This window comes from Magnolia sinica, chromosome 6, assembly GCF_029962835.1.
Source record: "Magnolia sinica isolate HGM2019 chromosome 6, MsV1, whole genome shotgun sequence".
NCBI lineage: Eukaryota > Viridiplantae > Streptophyta > Magnoliopsida > Magnoliales > Magnoliaceae > Magnolia > Magnolia sinica.
The window spans coordinates 71,369,706-71,391,132 of record NC_080578.1 but is presented as its reverse complement, the minus strand read 5'-3'; the positions used below and the strand labels follow the sequence as shown (position 1 = coordinate 71,391,132).

General features: G+C 38.9%; 1 pseudogene; it reads left to right on the top strand.

The window, feature by feature from the left end:
• The window catches only part of LOC131249646 (uncharacterized), a 46,661-nt pseudogene that overhangs the window by 1,456 nt on the left and 23,778 nt on the right, over positions 1 to 21,427 (top strand).

Below are 21,427 nucleotides of genomic sequence, written 5' to 3'. Positions count from 1 at the left end.
AATCACTAAACAATAGTAATAAATAAATAAATAAATAAAATTACATGATAAAACTACCTTTGGATCATGATTTTGATGCTGCCTATTAAATGTTTGATGAAATACATGTAAAATGTTGTTATTGTTTTGTATATTGTGAGAAATTGAAAGTGCACTCCATGTGTTTGAGAAAATGCCGCACTAGGCCAAACTCAGCTCAAACTAGCCAAGTTGCTGACCGAACCAAGGTTCGAGGACTGAGCCAAGCTGAGTTTGAGCTAGGGTCGACTAGTGGCCGAGCCAAGTCTAGCTGTGCCAAGCTAAACCCGGTTCGACTCGTATACAGCTCTATCCATGCCATCCATCAGGCGTGCTGCCTCTTGTCCACATTGGAAGTTGAGTGGGAGCAAAGGAAGAGTTGGGATGGGACGCAGACATTTAGCTACATATGGAGCCCATTGTCTTTTATAAATGTAATCTAACCCGTTGATCCGATTCTTCTCACCAATGTGAAGCGATAAATTACACTACTTTAATGCTTTAAGACCCAAGTGGACCATACCATTGGCCTGTTTATTTACTAATTGTCTCAGTAATGTAAATAAAATATGTAATAATTACAAACTATTCTACTGTCAAAAATAACATATCCTTTGGCTGCCTCTTGTGTTTGTTTTGCTTACTGCCTGTAAAATGATAATGACAACATTTTTATAGTACTTTAATCACAAATCAACACTAATGTATAGATTCAAGATTTTTGCACTAACATGAAAAAATCACAATGATTACAAATTATTTTATTACTTGGGCATTTGAACGACAATTCTAATGTTTGATTCAGAGATAATTAAATTATAATGATAATACTTTTTCTTTACATTATTGAACAAATAGACTCTAATTGAATTATAATGATAATACTTTACATTGATGTTTGGCTCACATCACCCCACCACCCCCCCCGGCAGTCATGGGACTATCAATTATTTCAGCTGCCTTTACTTCTTTTTTCTTTTTTTTTACAAGGGTGGTAACTCATCAGTCATGCACGCGACATGCATGTGTTTGAACAATATTTAGTAGTTCCATATTAATTGTATATATATAGTCACATGACATATATGATATTTTCATGGCATACGCCAAATATACAGAAGACAACTCATAACTAAGCAAATCATTAAGGAATAGTGTTGTTCATGTGATTTAGATATAAGGGCTTATAATTGTTAGGCTACATCAATACTAAAGTACGTACGAGACACTATGGATAAGACAAGAACACATTCAACAAAAGATTAGGCACGATCAAATGGAGATAACCGCCATCTTACAATAGGCAATATGTGAATTTAACACATAGGCAGTGGTTATTCTCATGACTTCATCAAGCATTCGGTAAATATTAAAAGAGAATATGAAGCAGAATATTCCAACATCAATCCAAAACATAACAACTTAATAATCAATCCAGCGTAATATTGTTTATCTGCTCCTCCGGGACATTTAGCTTTCTCTACGACTCAGTAGCCCTGGAACCCTTAATCTCTAAGATTGGCTCGGTTCATCCTTGCTTTAAGTTAGACCAACTTATAGTAATAGCTAATAGCTATAATTTCCTTCTATCTGCACCTATGTGCCAGATCTAAAGGAATATCGTAATCTTAGGAATCATCCACCCATGCTCATACGTTGGATGAATAATATCTTATAAGTCTCGGCATTGCCTTTTCATCGCCCATGAGTGTGTTGCTCGATGAAGCACCCCATTGCTCTCAAGCAAGGTCAGTAATCTCGTTTTAGTAGTAAGTTTTGCTTTTTTAATCCATCTTTGACTTATTTCCGCTCATTCATATAAATGTCGTACATTTGAAAGTCTTTGGAATTCAAGGCAAAAAGAACTCGTTGGAGGGAGCGCTCTAACCTCTGTAAATCGGCTAATTAGCACACTTGATAGTTAGTTGATAGACAGTTGATCTCCCGACTGTTCAATCAAGCATCGCTCTATCTCGATGCCAGGGGTTAACGACACTGGGTTTGAATTGGACCGCAAATTTGTTTTAACACTCCCATAAATCTTGCATGTGTATCATGTGGCCGAATTTCAGACCAACACCATTTTGGCATACCAGGTGAGATCGGTGTGCAATAATTAATTGAGCGATTTAACAAAATGAGCCATCAATTCACAAGAAACAGTGGTAACATTTACAAATAAGAACTTCAAGTGTTTGGATACGATCTAGTAGTTCTAGATTAATGGTGTAGATATAGCCATGTAATGCATATGATATCTTCATGGTGTGCGCCAAATATACAAAAGATGACTCATAATTGAGCAAATCATCAAGTAATCATGCTGCTCATATGATTCGGAGATAAGGACTTATAACCATTTAGATTACGTTAGTACTAATGAGATGTAAGACCCGTATCCTAGTCCATACTATTCCGTCGACTCCCGCGATCCTTCCCGTTGAATTCCAGCAATCCTCGATCCATATCCGACGTTTGCGCGCAATCTTAAGCTGGATCCCACATACTAACGTCGGCTTGATCCGAGACTTGTACCATTGCGACCGCACCGTCGCCGCGGTTCCAACGCCGCGACTCGTGCACCGATCCGATACCCTAGCAAGGAGATGTGAGCCGGCATTCAGTTCGAGAAAACACCGCGTGTTTGCAATCCCAAGAGAATCTCTTCAACATGTCCCATCAATCAATCAATCAATCACTTCATGTCAAGTACACATCACCTTTCACCCCATCTCCAAGCAACCACCAAGTCAACTCTCTCTCACCCTCTCTATTACACACCCATACATGTCAAGTACACCATCACCTCACCCATCACTCACATCCATCACTCTCTCCTTACAACCCCTTCTCTCTCTCTTTCTCAACACTCTATCCCAAGCTAGCAAGAGCATCACACGTCCAAGGAATTCTAAAAGAGAAAGTGAGTTGTGTGGCCCACTTTTCCATCCCAAAATCCCTCATCCTAGCCATTCATTTCCCATCTTCCACTGTTAAAGTGAAGCACAAGGAGACCGGCGTTCCAACGGATCGAGAAGATTGAATGGTGAGTGCTCTATTAGGCCTAGATTTCTTTTTTTTTATGGAGGGCCAAGTGAGGCCTACCGATCGATGGTATGGATCTCACTTTAGACCCTACGTGTGGCCGATGGCCCACCCTGATGCTCATGATCATTCCATGATGGGGCCATTCTCCATGGACCCCATCATGATGTTTATTTTCTTACATAAATAGGGTCATCAAAACCTTTCATTTTGGTGGAGAAAGGATCTCCACCGTTGATTTTCAATTTGATGGGCCCACGTGCAATGGGACCCACTTGATGTATGATCAATTTCAAAGGAGGGCCCATAGTGTCGGGGTCCATCCATCACGCGTGTCCCACTCTATTTCTCTCTCTCTCTCTCTCTCTCTCTTCCTTTTTGTGATGATATGGTTGTGTAGCCCGCTTGGATGAACCCCACCATGAGGCATGACTTTTATCCAAGCCATCTATAAGTGGGGCCTACCTTATATGCATTGTACCCACACTATCCATCATGTGCTGGCCCACCTGACCAGGGCCCGATTCGCCTACTTGTCTACCCAACTCGTCCAATGTCCAGGGACACTGGACGTGAAACAAGAAAAAAACAATTATTAGCTTGTTTCAAGCCTATGGGGTGGCCCGCTCATATAGGCCCCACCTTGATGTATGTATTCCATCCACGCCTTCTATCCTTTCCCTCAGGCCATTTTAGGCGTTGAGCCAAAAAATGAAGCTGATTCGAATTTCTAGTGGGCCATAACATAGCAAACGATGGGTTTCACCGTTAAAAATTCACCTGACTCTTCTGTACCCTAAAATATATTCAATATTGGGCTCGTCCTGCTTGTCTTAAGCTATGGGGATCAATAGAGGGGTCAGATTTCCCTGATGTGGGCCCCACCTGTGAAAAACCACAGGAAGCAAAAAAAATTAAATAAATAAAACAGGCAGCAGCATTGTTGCTGCTGTTGTCAGAGGCGCAGACAGCGAGCCAGGCGGGCGGGTGACAGCAGTGACCCACGGCCCCTGCCGTGGGCCCCACCATGATGTATATTTGTCATCCAAGCTGTTCATATGGTGGGCCACCTCCATTAGTGGGCCCCTTTCAAATTTCAGCCACATCCAAGACTCAGGTGGCCCACATTAGAGGAAACAATGAGGTTGAACTGTTTGCCATTGAAACCCATTTTTGGGTCCACATAAGTTTTGGATCAAAATGAATTTTGTTTTTCTTCAGCGTCCAGGTCTGCGTGACCTCATGGACAGATTGGATTGCAAATAACCATTATGGTGGGGCCCACGTGGGACCCACAGTGATGCATGTGTTTCATTCGCACCGTCCAGGCGAACGGTGGAGCCCACGGTAATGCATGTGTTTTATTCCCATTGTCCAGGAGCCCACGGTAATGTATATGCTTTATTCAAACCGTCCAGCCATTTTGTTGGCTACTGGACGGATAGTGGACCCACCACCATGCATATGTTGCATCCAAACCGCCTATCCATCTTGAAAGATCATTTTATGGCATGAGTTTAAGAATGAGGCAAATCTAAGTTCCAGAGGACCCCACCATTTTAAGTAGTGGTCAATGACGCCCACTGTTCAAAAACCTCTAAGGGCCTAGTAGCTTCCCATTAAGTTGATATTTGTTTCCCACTTCATCTATCACTATGTTAATTTATGATTAGGTTGGCTGGAAACATATTTTATGGTGGGCCTTAGGAATTTTAAAAGGTGGAATTCATTATCACCACTTATCTTGTGTATCGCCCATTTGATATGCATAGGGCCTAGTTGGGGTGGCCCATTTAATATAAATGGTCATGTTCTTAGGCCCATCTTGATGTAATTGTGGCCCGTTGTTGAGGCCCACCTTGATATGGATATAAGGCTCATGTTATAAGGCCCATTGTGATGTATTCTAAGGCCCATGGGTTATGGCCCATTGCAATGAACATAATGCCCATTGATGCGGCCCGTTGATGTGGGTCACTTGATTATATAAGGCCCATATGATACGGCCCATTTGATGTATTTGAGGCCTATGGGTCGAGGCCCAATGAGATGTATGTAGGTCCATTGCAATGTGTGATTCCTCCATAGTTTGTGTAATGATGTTTTATGGCGGGCCATGCCTTGAGAGCAATGTTGGTTTGACGTCCACGTTGTAAGAATAATGTTGATTAAATGTCCGCATTATAACTCTCCCTAGGGCCCATTGGTAGGCCCATATTTGTTGATGGTTCATCACTTTGTAACATGCTTAATATATCTTCATGATTCATGCCCATACACATCATATGTATGCTTGATATGAGGAATGTTTGATCATAGCATAAGCCATTGGGCTGAGACATTTACGGGACTCTTTATGAGACGGAGTGCCCCACATGAGCGCGTGGATGTGCGAGATTGCTGCATGACTGACGGTTTGACTCATGCATTTCGCATTGTGTGTCGTGATTCACTACACGCCCTAGCGACATCAGGGTCGTGGCCTCCACAGGCACATCGTGGATGGTCGTATCGGATACCGAAAATATTAGTCCTAGCATTGTGGGCACTTAGGATGTCCTTAGGTGAAAATTTCAGAACCTTTTTGGTACCAAGAGATGCTCCAACGTCCGGTTAGAAGGGGGTATGGCCTTATCCGCCCGAGTGAAGGGGCTATAAGCTAGGCTGAGTTTAACCAGCTCGCAAATGAGTCCACTATCGACAATCCGGGTATGGCAGACTACTGGTCAGGCGGATAGTGTGGTCTCTTCCACTTGCTTGACTATGCAGCTAGGGAGGAGGCAGTCAATGTGAGGTGTAGTAGACCCCGGTGATATCCTGAGAGGAACTGTACTGATATGTGTACTTGATGATGACTGTCATGCTTGCTTTGCATCTTGCATATGATATTCGGCTACATAGGCCTCGCATTGTATGACCTTGGTATGGCTGATAGCATTCATGTCTTGCATCATATAGCTTTGGTACAGCTGATAGCATTTATGGACTTACCATATATTTCCATATTACTCTAATATTGTACACTTGGCACTTGCCACGTGCACACACTTACACCACTCTCTAAGCTTTCTATAAGCTTATGTACGATAGATGCGTGCAGGTGGCGTTAGGTTGCACCAGCGTTGACTTTGAAGCGTGCAGCCGAGCTTCTGGAGTTTCTGTTACTTTCATTATATTGTATTTCCCTTTCATTCGCATTGTACTTAAAGTTTTTGATATAGTGGATATGTGGTGATGTTGTTTTGTGACTTGGTTATGCTTGTGGTTATGCTCCATTATAAAAAAAAAATCATACTGAAAATCTTCTTTATAGGATTTCAGGATCGGAATCTGGCGTATGGGCGCTGGGAGCCGAGAATAGGGTACTACGGAGGCTGTCGGCATCGGATTCGGCGATTAAAAATTTTGTGAGCCCGTTTTGCGAGTTTGGGGCATGACATGAGAGACTATGGACAAGATAAGAACACATTCGACAAGAGGCCATGTCTGATTACATGGAGGTAACTACCCGCTTATAGTTTGCAATATATGAAGTTAACACATAGGTTATTCTCATGACTTCATCAAGCATTCTATAAATAGTAGATGAGAATACAAAACAAAAGATCCCATCATCAATCTAAAACATAATAATTCAATGATCAATTCAACGCAATACTATTTATCTAGTCCTCTAGAATATTTAGTTTTCTCCACTGCTGCGCCATGAATACATGACCCAGTGCATGCTCCTATCAAAACATCGGTTTTCAATTACACGTTTTTGGTTTTCGGCTTCCCGTTTCCAATTACGAAAATCAGTTTAGGGTGTGTTTGATTTTCAGTGGCTGTGTAAATACCCATGAAATGAGTAATTATTACCATTTCACCTATTTGAAAATCATTCGAAAATCCACCATACTTTTTGCCTTGGAAATCGATTCAAAAGAGTTATTTAAAATTTTTAGACCCCAAGGTGATGTATATGATAAATTCATTCCATCCTGTCCTTTTAACATAATATTTTAAGGCATGAGCCAAAAAATGAGGCAAATTGAATACTTAAATGGCCCACACTAAAAGAAATAGTGAGCCGGAGAGGTTTTTAATGGTAAGTATTTGATTCCCTTTTTCTAGTGGCGTGGTCCACTTGAGCTTTCAATATAGCTTGTTTTTTGGCTCATGCCATAAATTTGTCAAACATAAAAGATTAACGGTGTGGATAAGCTACACGCGTCACGGCGGGACCCACAAATATGTTGTGGCGTTCTCAATTTTCGTGTCAAAAATACATGTCATCAAATCAAACATCAAAAAAAGTGAGATAAAAACAGGGGAAATAATTATTACACATTTTTACGACATTTCCCTGTGAATTGAAAATTCATTCAAACAAGCCCTTGAAATATCCATTGCATTTGAACATGCAATCCCGGTTACCAATCCGTTTAGGTACAGATGCAGATTCCGTCCCACCCCTGCCCTGATGGATTACCGTCCGGGCAGGGCTCCGTGGGCCCACCTTGATGTAAGTGTTTTATTCCCTCCATCACCGCTTTTCTCATCTCATTTTAAGGTACAATCCTTAAAATTAGGCAGGTACACCACGTTGAAACATTTCTAAGAGTCAACGTGATTTATTTTTTTACCATCCAACCAATTCATAAGGTTACGGAGGCGTGGATAAAGGGAAAACACAAATATAGCTTGATCGGTGACTTGTCAAGCTCTTGAGAAGTTTCTAACCGTGGACGTCCAATACCCAATTTATAATCCACTTAAGCCAATGGACCTGCTTCTTTTTTTTTTTTCATTATCTTAAAATGATACGAAAAAAGCGTTCAGCGGTTACATCATGGTGGGTCCCACATAGCCCTGCCCGGACGGATTACAGTCCGGCCGGGGGTATGACGCAATCGGCGTCCGCATGGGCATATAGCAGGACGTGGATTTCGCGGGAAAGCCTTTAGCATGATGTTTCTGTGCAAGTATGCTGGGTGGGGCCCACTGAAATGTATGTGGATAAATCAATTCCGGTCATCTGTTTTGCGGGCTCATTTTAGGACATGAGGCTAAAGGTATAAAAAACTCGAGTCACACGAGAAGGACATTTGGGAAAAGAAATTCCTACCGTTGAAACATTCCTAGGCACCAATTTGATATTTATATTCTATCCCAACCGTTTATAAGGGTGAAACACTTACATCATGATGGGCCCACTTTGATATTTATAAATCTCAGGTGGACCACACCACAAGAAAACAATATTGATTGGATATCCATCATTAAAATCCTCTACTGTGCTGTTTATTTGACATCCATTATATTGATTAGGTAATACAGGCCTAGATGAAGGTAAAAAAACAAAGATCAGCTTGATACAAAACTTTTATGGCCCGATGTGTCCCACTTGAGATTGGGATATATCTCATTTTTGTTCCCATACCATAAAATGATCTGGAAAAATAGATGGACAGCATGGATGAAACACTTTCATCATGATGGGCCCACAGAGCACCGATCACCAGCCATTGGCTGGTGGCAGGAGGAGTAGCCAATCCGTTTCCATTCCCAACAGGCTGAAGTGAAAAAACAAAAATTATAGCCGGCTAAAAAACTCTTATGGCCATAAAAATACTTCAACGGTTCTCACTGTTTCCTCTGGTGTGTTCCACGGGGTGGAATTTTTAAAAACATCTCTTTGGCCCCCACCCAGCATCTTTTCGCAGGAACATCCATTCACAGGAAATCCGCGTCCGGTAGTACAGCATAAAAGCGAAAGTTCTTTACCGATAACTAGCAAAACGTATTTTCTTCTTCGCTCTCTTTCCTCTCTTCCCCACCAGTTCGGGATTTTTTTATTTTTATTTTTTTTTCTCCTCCTCTATTTCTATTTCTAGGGTTTGTTGGGATGATTGCTGCGGTTGGAATCTTGTAATGCGTCAGAGGCTTTTGGACGTTTGCATCTCGTCTTTCTGCTTGTTTTTGCGCTCTTCGGAGGGTTTCTCGGTCTGAAACGGGTCGGACTTTCCAAGACTCTTTCAATGCCTGCTCTCGTTAACTACGGAGGTAAGCTTCGGATCTTTGCTTTTGTGTTTGAAAAATATGAAGTACTTTCCAAGGCACATTAGAAACCACACCTTGGCTAATAATAATCTTTAGCCAAGAGGCTAAATTGACTGCCATGATTCACCCGTGGATTACAGGTAAAAAAACCGAATCCAATAGAATTAAATCCATATCTTAAAGAAAATGGAAGTGGTTACCCAGATGAAGATTCCCAAGACAAAGGCCGATATGAACCAGCTTCCACCTTCTTCGGTTGTTGGTGATGGTGGTGCAAGCTGGTGGCTGAAGGCCTTGAAGCGTGCACAAGAACAGGCAGCTCGTGAAGGACGTAAGCTTGATGAGGTTTGTTACCTTCCCATTTATATTTATGCAAATAATTACTCCAGGCTACTGTGATTTAATGGTTTTATATCTTTTACCTTTTATAGGTTGTCGGAGAACGATGGGGTTCGTTGGGTAACCTAGCCGTATCTGCTGCATCCCGTTCGGCTGCTCATGCTTATTCTCATTTGCATGCCATAAGAGATAGAAAGAGAGGACCAATAGAAAAACATGGAGTTGCAGCTGATCAGAATGAAAAGGCCACTGAGAGAGTGGGTGATAGCCGCAGATATTCGTGTGATGTTTCTGTCCCGCATCCTGAAATGCGGGAGCCTAAAGTTCGTGATTCCTTATCCTGGGGAAAGAGGAAGGTTCCAAAAATGTCTGCAGAGGATGCCCAACTCATCTCATTTGCTGCATCACACCTAAATAAATACGCAAATGATGGAAGCTTTTTGCATGAATTCGATCGGTTCCAGAGTAAAGATGCTAGTGGTTCTGGTAGTTTCGCTCATGCACATATTGAGGGAAATGAAAATCAGGACTCGGGATTGGTTTCTTCAAAGACAGGAAATGAAAATGAGGACTCAGGATTGGTTTCTTTGAAGACTGACAACTCTACTCAAGGGCGTTCTGTTAGTAAGCAAGTGATGAACGCAAATCAATTAGTAGCTAAGGTGTTGCAGCTTCGCATGAAAGGAAAGCATGAAGAGGCTGAAAAACTTTTGGTATGATTACATTTTACCAAGTCCCTCTTTTAACACTTAATTATCTCGTTGCAACTCTTGGGCTTTCATTTTATGAACACCTATGAAGAGCCCAATTAAGAACCCAAACTAGTCCGCTTTTGGAGCATCCCCGTTGTGGCATTTGTAGATAAAAATGTGTCTTTGGCACTTTGCAGAAAAGGCTTTTGACATGGATCGTGTGTTGAGCCTCATCAAATTTAAAGTTGAACTGGAGCAAGTTTCAGTACATGTGGGGTCATGGTTTTGTGATCCACTTATTCTAATGGTCTCCATATGGGTGGGGCCTTGGGTAATGCCCCCATAATAATTCTTTTAAAGATAGTAATTCTTTGATTAGTGGCCGACAAGTAGGACCATAAGAACCTCAATACCCCTAGGCAATGAAAACGGGCCAATGATCGGAGGTTTCAGGATATTCTAGTCCTAGGTACTTTTGGGGCATCCCCATCCACCATGAGGCCCATCAGGTCAACGGTGTAGGTTATTGAATCCTGGACCCACTGCCTAAATAAATGATACTAGTGTTAACGATCAACACCATATACTCTCTCTTTGATGTATGCCTTGAGAAACAAATGTACCTACCACTTCAATGTATATCTATAAAAATGAGTTCACACTTCCTGTACAAAAAAGAAAGCCTTTTTTGGTCATTCGAAAATTTAGGGTTCATTTGGATTTATGCCAGACTACAAGAAGAATGAATTTCTCTTTTTTGAGAAGCAGAACGAATATTTTGGTGGAACGAGTTATCCATTTTGCTCAGCGTTTGGGATGATCCAAATATTGGCGGCTATAACACATGGGATCTTCTGCTTTTTCCTACCCCAAATCAATATCAAGAATATTTTAGGCATTTTTATAGGGTCAGAGAAGCTGAAAAGCTGTTCCTCACCTGTTGTGCTTCCAAGAATACGCATCACTCCAAATGCAACACATAAAACGTCAACTTTTCTTGCACAGAAAATACCTGGTTTGCAACTTTACTTTTTGAGTCAACATAAAAGTTCTTGAGGTCATGCATTTATATTCCCATGACTGCAATGTCTCTGTCGTAGTGCATCTCATATAGGCTCACTATAGTGCCTTTACTTAGTTTACTCAGAACAATCTACTTGCATATTCCCTTTATATGATAATGCTTAATTTAATCTTTATGTGTGTAACTTTCTCAGAAAGAAACAGAGACCACAGCCGGGGAGCAAGAAACTAAGGCTGAAACAGATTACCATGGAACTGAGGGAAGTATAAGCAGGTAGGCCCACATATGAGCATATTATAAGAGTTACTTTTTAAATCCAAAAGTAGTATACTATTTCTAATAAATGTCAGTTTTAGAATAACATTTTCTTGATGGATGTATGCATATATGTGAATTTGCATATAATATTTTTAGTAAGTTAGATACTTTGGATGATCTTCTGGTATCATCTGCTCCTTTTTCCTTTTCTTGTCACTTGGTCTCCTTAATGTGAGTAGAGCTTTCATAAAGCCTGCTAAGGTGACATTTCTGTCAATATTGAATTCATTTCTTTTGAGTGCAGATATGCTGGGAGGAATATATCTAGTCGACAAAAGAAAGGGGATGACGATGTTGATCTGCATTTGGCATGCACTATAGTGTAGAACAAACAATATAGCATGTCTGTACGAGCAGATGATGAATATGATTTCGATGGCTCTCCAAGCAAAAAGTGAAATCGGAAAAGGGAAGGGACGCCTGAGAAAAATGCTATTGCCAAGCGCCTCATGACTCAGCAAGAGCGATGCCAATTTTGTTTTGAAAACCCAACAAGGCCAAAACATCTCGTTGTTTCAATAGAAAATTTCACATATCTGATGATACCACAGTGGCAGCCTGTTGTGCAAGGTCATTGTTGCATCTTACCAATGCAGGATAGTTCAATATAATCCATTTTCTTACAGTCTTTCTAGTGTAATCCCCTTGTTGCTTGCAATAATTGAATACTCCAGTGGCAGACTTAAAAAGAGTATGAAGAAATCAGTTACATTCTTGTTTCTGTAAAAAACTAGAAGCAGCTTGTTATTCTCTCGAGTTGCTTTCCCTTGGATGACTAATAAGGAGGCCCAATCACCACTAGATGAACAACACAACATTCTTCACTGGTTATTCTTTATTATCACCACTATATTTTTCTTCAATATCTTTTATCGTAAATCCTAATATGTTGTTTGATTCCTTTACAACATGAGTCGTCCACAAGAACTGTTGACAATGATGTATGGGAGGAAATACGCAACTTCAAAAAATGCCTTTTGATGATGTTGTTGTATTTTAAATTATTTTTAAAATAATTTAGTGTTTCAAAATATCTGTTTGGACGGGTTATGGTTGTGGCCATAGGTGCCCTATGGATGTGTCTTTTCACTTAAGTCTGAAAGGTCTCATTCTTTCATATTTTATTTTGAAAAGTTGTGTCTTTTGAAGCCTAAGGGTCGCACCACTTAGGTTTAAATCCATTAGTCACAACCCTTTGTGAAAGGGTGTCTTCACAAAGTCTATAAATAGACTTTCTCTCATCCGTTTTAAGAAAAGTAAAGAAAAAGTTTGTTTTATATTAAAAGCACGGTTTAAGTGTTTTCTAGTTCGGTTTAAGACTACAAAGTGGTTTGAGCCTGTGTACAGTGAGTGCACCATTGAGACCGGGTCATAGTCCTTGTATCCTGGAGGTCGATTGCTCTAGAAACCTGTTGCACTTGGGACGCTGTCCAAGGGGAGAAAATTCGATTTCAAGCTGAGTGACTCACGATCACGCCTCGACTTCTATAAACCGATAAGTTTTCTCTTTTTCTCAATTTAAATTTATTTTATTTAAATAGTTTTTCAAACTCCATATTCCAACAATCTTGAAATCGAATTTGTTTGAAAAACTATTGAAGAATTATGGTTGCATCTATTTGGTTGGAATAGCCCAAAATAAAACCACACCAACCCAATTTATGGGCCATGACTCATATAATCTAGAGTTGACATATCCCACCTAATGGTCAAGATCTTGTAAATACGTGTTATGTAAGTTCGTTGGACCACATGTACAAAAGTGAATGTATGCACCGACTGAGAATGGTTAAGAGTACTTTAGATCTTGATATCTATAAATGAGAATGGTTAGACTATGATCAAACATATAAGAGCTCTGGATTCCTGAACAATTAGTCGGGTTCATTGTAACCCCCGTTAGCACAGATTATGATCCTCAAGTTGTCAAATGGGTCGGGCTAAGGCTATCTTAGGTACTAGAGTTATGACCTACATATGGTCTTTATGTCCCAAACACATCATTCTATCACACACATGTAAAATCCAAGAAATCTATAGTGCCTACCTCTTGGATAATGTCAGGCCTTGTTCACCCATAAGAAAGCCTGTATTTAGTAGATTTTCTCAAAATCATGATATGACATTAAGGAGTATTTCTTTTTAGATTTCAAAATTTGTGATTTATTTTCTCATAGCTTGAGCCAACGTAACCTTCACATGAAAATAAATCAAACTGTTGAACTATACTGAGTAGGATATACACTGATCTCAACATCCCTGTACAATAAAGATCAACCCAAAATGCATTTCAAAATGAGATTGTGTTGGGATTCCCATCATATCAGGAATTCTTCTTTATAGACCACCATGCATGGTTAAAAAGAAAACTTTGGAAAGAAAAATGTGAAAGAAACTTAAAAATACAATCTTCCAAAGAATCTTATAAAATGGGCCTGATAGGTCGATGGTGTGGTCACTATTTCATAAGTCTGCTAGTTGCTCACATGCGGATGAGTAATATTCATTGTATAGTCAACCGGTTGATGGATCTAAATCCGTCACGTACGTGCCAGAAATAAAATTCTTAGTATTGAAAAATGTAGTTGTTAATTATGTGTCTTCCCATCATTTTCAAGTTGGTGCAACCCTTAAAGGTTCTAACAAGGAGCATCTGGTGGTTATAACAGTTCTATATGAACTTGACATGTTACATGAGAGCAAACGGCATTCCGATGACCCTTGATCTAGTCCACTGATCTGATGGACCTCACATGGGAACAAAATTGTCAAATATGGAAAGACTTGAATGTCCCAATAATGAGAATTCTTGGGCAATTTCATTAAATAAATAAATAAAAAGGTGGAAATGGCTCAAATCCAAAGGGGTGTAAAAAAAAATTAAATTAATTTTTTTAAAAAAAAGTAATAATGAACTAATACTCTAATCACTTGTTCAACGGAAATGAAATGGACGGTTAGAATCATCTATCCTAATTGCTCATGGGTTTATACTCTTATGAGTTTCCTCTCCTAGGCAACCTTTTAATACTTTAACAGATCATTGTGGTTCATACACATGCAATCTCAATTTTATATGCTATATGTCTTTGGATAAGCTAATCCAGGCCCAATTTAGATGATCAAGACTATTCAGTTAATGTGCCGGACCATGTATAATGTGTCACCAAAATATTCTTCAATTGGACAATCTTACATGTACAACTTATGAACTGCAAGTGGATGGTTTACTATCTACTTTATGATGGGAGATTTTGGGAAGATATTTAATGGCGACTAATGGTGGGTGGCGTAAGAGTGCATGGTTTGAATCATGAAAAAATGGGCCTTACTTTATTGTTGGTGCTAGAACAAATATAACATATCATTTTGATCAAGTGCTGTTAAGGAGTTGATTTTTGTGTGAATGATGCGCATAGAATGAATACCTATATTGATATTGATTTTTAGAAATGCAGTAAGCGTCACTGCACACATGTTTGTAATATGAGTAATTCATTAGTAGGCCATTCTTTGTATTTATAATGACCTAAAAATTAAGTTATAATGTGGACCAACCATTGGTATGAATAACTTTTATGATAATGAGTGCATAAAATGAATAAATGAGTATGCTATATTGAACTTGATCAAATCAATGGCCAAATCTATCAAACTATGGGCCCACTTATTACTATATATCTATAGACAATGCACATTGTTCATTTTGTATCATTGCATGTATCTTGTGACCTTTGATCCATTATATGTGGGTTGATGATTGATATGTTCAAGTCTTGTATTCATGTGTTACATATACAAAATATATTATTCCCATTATAATATGAAACATTAAACAATGTATGACTCTTGATACATAGTCACTCAGAAATTGTACATATGTGTAAAAGATCTCATTTATAAAGATTTTAAATTGTGGGGTTATGTACTTAGATACACTACAATGTTCCAAAGTTATAGATCCATACAAATATGATATTGGCCCATGTGGGATGATTGGGCTAGTGTATTTTTAAAATATAGCCTTTTCCAGGCCCAATAGATGAAAGGTCTAGATCTTGCATGTGTATTACTTTTATGAATATTAAGTACTTGAAACTCACATTATATGAATGTTTGTCTTTCTGGAGTTTCACTTACCCTGAAGCAAATGGTGACTTGAGTTTCTCAAGTGGACTAGTAGTGAACGTGTTTTAATTCAATGTTAATTCTGACTTATATTTTATTATGTAAAAAGTAATATAGAATATTAAGTCCAATAATAGACGGACCATCGGCACATATCACTTAACTATTTGACACACTTATCGTTGTTTTTCTATAAACGGTTCATATTATTGCTCTTATACATAAAGTTGTTGATAAGGTGACGAGTGAACAAACCTAATTTATGAGACAAGTTAAATTCACTTTTGACATCGTTCACCATACTTTTTAGACAATACTACTTACTTAGAAAGGTAGAAGAAATGTTAATTCCATCCAATCATGTGCCAACCTAAGACACGTATTAGTCAATTCATATGATAGTTCTTACAAAAGATTTTTCTTAATAGATTTATCAAGTGGGCCATAGATATATCTATCAAGGCTAAATCTAAAATTGTGGGGGTGCACTCGGATGCATAAATCACTTACCGCATGGAATCCAAGTTTAGTCAATATGTATTTGATAAATGAGTTGACATAAAATTGAAGATTTGCACTAAGGAAACTATATGTTGAATGTTATGGATCAATATGCACATGTTTTACGTTGATGTGTAAGTCTTTAAGACAAGGTGTCTAGAATTAAACATATTGCATGTTGTAATGATCAAATTGGTAGCCATCAAATGAATGGTAGAAAATATTGGTAGTGGTCTGAATTCATAAGATGATTGTTGGATCAATGAGATTTTTAGGCTATATTCTATTCTCATTGGAGGCTAGATTTGGACATTTTAGATTGGTATTCATATGAGACTATAAGTTTATGTAATGAACTGTGTTGTTTTACTATCAACAAATGTATCTAATGACCAAACTTATGCACATATGGAGCTCATTGTTCAATCCATCGATCAAGATACTTGATAATGAACTTGGACATTTCTCCTCCATATTCAGTTGCCAAATATCCATTGATTGTATTGAATTCTAATCACTAATTGATAAAATTGGCCAACCTTTCATGTGTTAGAGAACATATGATAACATGATAATGTTGCGATATGATTACATGAAAGTTATACTCTATTTTAGTTGTCATATGTCTATGCATGACAGATTAATCCAGTCTCTTTGTTTTGCAAATACAATAAGGTCAATTGACTTTACCACTAGTTAGTCTAATTGTGGGCTAGTGAAGTTGCTTGAATTGTAAGAATACATTCAAGGCTAAGAAAGTTAGTTGTATTCAGAGCCGATGATACAACAACTATCATAATAAAAGTGATGCTCACTATCTGTTACTTGATGAAGTCATAATTGTTAACTCTGTGAGGTTAGAAATGAGTTCAATATGCTTTGGCTTGAGATATGAATAATCAAAGAGGCTGCAACTGACTGCCAAAGACTTGATTCAGGAGCAAAATGAGGAATCAGCATAGGCAGAGGCTCATTTATGAGTAGCTAGTTGGTGAGGCAATAGTTTGTCAATACGATGATCCCTAGCTAATCTGAAAGAATGATTAGCCACAATGAGGCTTAAGACATGGCCAAACGCGTATAAGAAGAAAGCCTGACGGAGCAAAGACGGGTGGAGGTAAAAGGCCTACGGGTCATAAATCGTTTGACCAAGTGACTATTTAAAATATTAGTCAATGATACATCGAAGGGAATGGCGCTGAGCCTAATTTATGAGCTGCCAGTGTTGGCAACCCAACCTATACGAGTAGAGATCCTATTAGATAGGTTCAATGAGTAAACAACAAGACACGAGATAGACGATTGCACTGATGTAAATGAGCCCCTTCTATGGTGTACAGTGCGAGCAACAATGAAGAAGGATGAGTTTTTGAACTTTTAATGAATCCATAGCTATATATTTGGTGGTGTACCCAATTATTGTGTACACTTGATGAAATTCACCTATATGGGTGTGGAGGTGGAGGCCGAGTTTTATGAGAATCTAGGCGAATTCTCTAGAGCACTCATGAAATCCAGGTAATGGTACATGACCGAAATGCACTGAACCGCAGAATCACTTGTAGTGGAAAAGTTGTGTGAGTAGCATGTACTTGCGATCTACATAAAAAAGAATCAGGTTCAAGACTATGGTGTCACTTGATTCCTGTAGACCTGTCATGTTTACTCTAATGTTGGTTCAAGTCTATGGTGACGCCGACACCATTGCACAACTCTTCCATCTTAACCCGAAATGTCAAAAATTTTGAAACATGTGAGGGATTGTTGTATTTTAAATTATTTAAAAATAATTTAGTGTTTCAAAATATCTGTTGGGACAGGTTATGGCTGTGGCCATAGGTGCCCTATGGATGTGTCTTTTCACTTAAGTCTGAAAGGTTGCATCCTTACATATTTTATTTTGAAAAGTTGTGTCTTTTGAAGCCTAAGGGTCGCACCACTTGGGTTTAAACCCAATAGTCACAACCCTTTGTGAAAGGGTGTCTTCACAAAGTCTATAAATAGACTTTCTCTTATCTGTTTTAAGAAAAGTAAAGAAAAAGTTTGTTTTATATTAAAAGTACGGTTTAGGTGTTTTCTAGTTCGGGTTAAGACTACAAAGTGGTTCGAGCCCGTGTACAATGAGTGCACCGCTGGGACCGGGTCATAGTCGTTGTATCCTGGAGGTCAATTACTCTAGAAACCTGTTGCACTTGGGATGCTATCTAAGGGGAGCAAATTCGATTTCAAGCCGAGTGACTCACGTCACGCCTCGACTTTTATAAACTGATAAGTTCTCTTTTTCTCAATTTAAATTTATTTTATTTAAATAGTTTTTCAAACTCCATATCCCAACAGATGTTTGCGAAACAGTACATGGATGTCATATTTCTTAAAACTGTGATGGGGTTGGCAAAGCAGCGTTGCCATTACTTGGTCGAGTGCATTCCTTTACCTCGTGATATTGCTAAGGAAGCAACTCAATATTTGAAGAAAGAAAGTTGTTTTTATATAATTCATTCTTTTCAGGTTCACTGCCATTTATCATGCTTCTAGCTTTTATCTTCTTTTCTATAACAGGTCAGAAACCTAGTTTTGCTTTCTTTTGCTAAATTCAACCAAACCTATACTTGTTATATATCATTTCCTTCACAATAGTTTTCATGCAATTACATCCTTTTAACTTGCTATGAGTTTCAGATATGGTCATCTGACATGCATGTGTTGGTAACCTACATCAACATGGAAATTAGGAGAACCTAATTTACTTGTGTTTTAGACTTTTGGATTTTCGTTCACACATGTCACACCTCACACAAACACATGCACACACAGGGAAACAATCACATGTAGTTGCCTACACCATTGTTGTTGAGGTAGAAAGACTCCATTGGGATGCTTGGTCAATCCAATTGTCAGTCGATGGATCTGGATTGTCTATTAGGTCATGATCATAGCATGGGCTAGCATGCAAATCTTCCACCAATCGGATGATGTGGTTCATTAGCATGCCATCTTTCTCATAGCCATCCATTGTCCAAGCCATGGAATCTCTTTTAAAAAAAAAAAAAACAACCAAGCCATGGATGGATGGTTAAGATTGTCTAATAAAAGAGATTCTTTAAAAACATATGCGATCCATGATGAGCATCAACGCATAAATGGCTCAAATGGTTAATTAAATGGTTAATTGGACCTAGTGTTTGAAATATCGCCCCATGTATCGCACCATGTATCGCACCACGTATTGCACCTTTGGGATACAGATATGTATTGGTTATCGCAGGGGATATATCATTTGTATCGGGTAATTTATCGCACTTTTTGAGAAACCTGGGGAAACATTGGAAAAATGATTGAATTTTTCAATGAAACTTCAAGGATTGTAAAAAAAGACCTTAATACATGCTTTTAAATCATAACATCTCAAAAAAAGGAATGCGCATAATAGGTTTCCTTTGTATAAGGTTATAAGTGATGTATTTGTCCGACTAAAACAGTGATGTATTTGTTACCCTAACCATGTCGAGCCCACCTTGGTGTATTTGTTGTACATCCACGCCGTCAATCTGTTTTCCCATCTCATTTTAGGACACAATCCCAAACCTTAATAAGATCCAAATCTCAAGTGGACCACAACACTAGAAACAATGATAAATGACTATTAAAAATTTTTATGTGGCAACCCAAGGAGGTTTGGGCGAATGGTCTTCACCGTAGGTTTGCTCCCTATAGGTGAGGGTTCGATTACCTTCCTTGGCTTTACCCGATACACGTGGTTGTGGGTGATTGCGTGTATCCGCAGGGATTAGTCTCACTTCAAAAAAGAGGTGGGGACGCCCTATGTCTTTAAAATAAAAAATAAAAAATTATGTGGCCCACAAAAGTTTTGGATCAAGACGATCTTTGTATTTTCCCTTCGTCTAGGTATGCTTGACACTATCAACAGGTTGGATGGAAAATAAACATTACGAAAACCTTACGATGGCCCTTGGAATTTTTAATGGTGACGCACACAATCACCATTATTTCCTTTGGTATGGTCCACCTGAGATTTGAATCTGCTTAATTTTTGAGACCACGTCCTAATATGGGCGAGAGAAACGATGTAGATATATAACACATCATCAAGGTGGTCTCCACTGCAGGGATAACACCTTAGCAGGTGTTACCTGGGTTGTACTCGTACCCAGTCCAATTTGCGCCTGGGACATGCCACGTAACCAGCCATGTGAGCGGGGCCTTAACAGTAGGGCCCACCTCAATGTATGCATGGTATATCCATGCTGTCCATTTGTTTCACCACATGGTTTTAGGGATTGGTCTAAAAAACGACGCAAATACAAATTTAAGGTGGACATCGACCACTCTACACGAAACAATGGTTATCGGCCATTAAAAACCTTTTGTGGGCCACAAAATTTTTGGATCAATCTGATATTTGTTTTTTTTTTCCTTTTATCCAAGTCTTTATGAGCTTATCAACAAGTTGGATGGTCAACATACATTATGGTGGACCCTAAAACTTTTTCAACAGCAAACATTTAATTCACACTGTTTCTGTGGTGTGGTCCACTTGAGCTTTGGATATGCTTCATTTTTGGGCCCACTATTATTTATGTTCCTTATATCCACACTGTCCATCCATTTTGAAAGCTCATTTTTGGACATGGTCCCAAAACTGAAGCAGATCCAAATCTCGAGTGGACTAAATAGTTGTAATTGATCATTAAAAACTTTTCATGGGCCCACAAAAGCTTTGGATCAAGTTGACATTCATGTGGTCTATTCATCTGGGTCTTTGTGACCTTACCAACATGCTGAATGGCAAATAACCATTCTGGTGGACCGCACGAAGTTGTTTCATGTGTTATGGTCCACCTAATAATTGGATCTACTTCATTTTTGGGATCATGCCCTAAAATAAGCTTTCAAAATGTATAGGCGGTGTGGATTTAAGGCACATACATCACAGTGGACCCCACAGTTAGGGATGCTGGGTAGTACCCACCCACAGTTAGGGATGTTGGGTAGTACCCAACCCATGCCTGTACACACCATATAGAACCAACGATGTTGTTGGGACCTTGATTGTGGGCCCCAACATGGTGTATGTGTTGTATCCAGTGTTTTCATTATTGACGAGAAATCGATAATATTGGCAATATTATTGGTGTCGCTAAACCAACAATACCGAAACCCCAGATTTTTGTTTCTCTTCCTAATGTCGATGAAATATCAGCGATATTTTCGATTTTATCGAAAAAATAGCAATCATTCGCCTTATTATTAGAAAAAAAATTGAAATAAATATAAAATATATATAGAAAAAATCTCT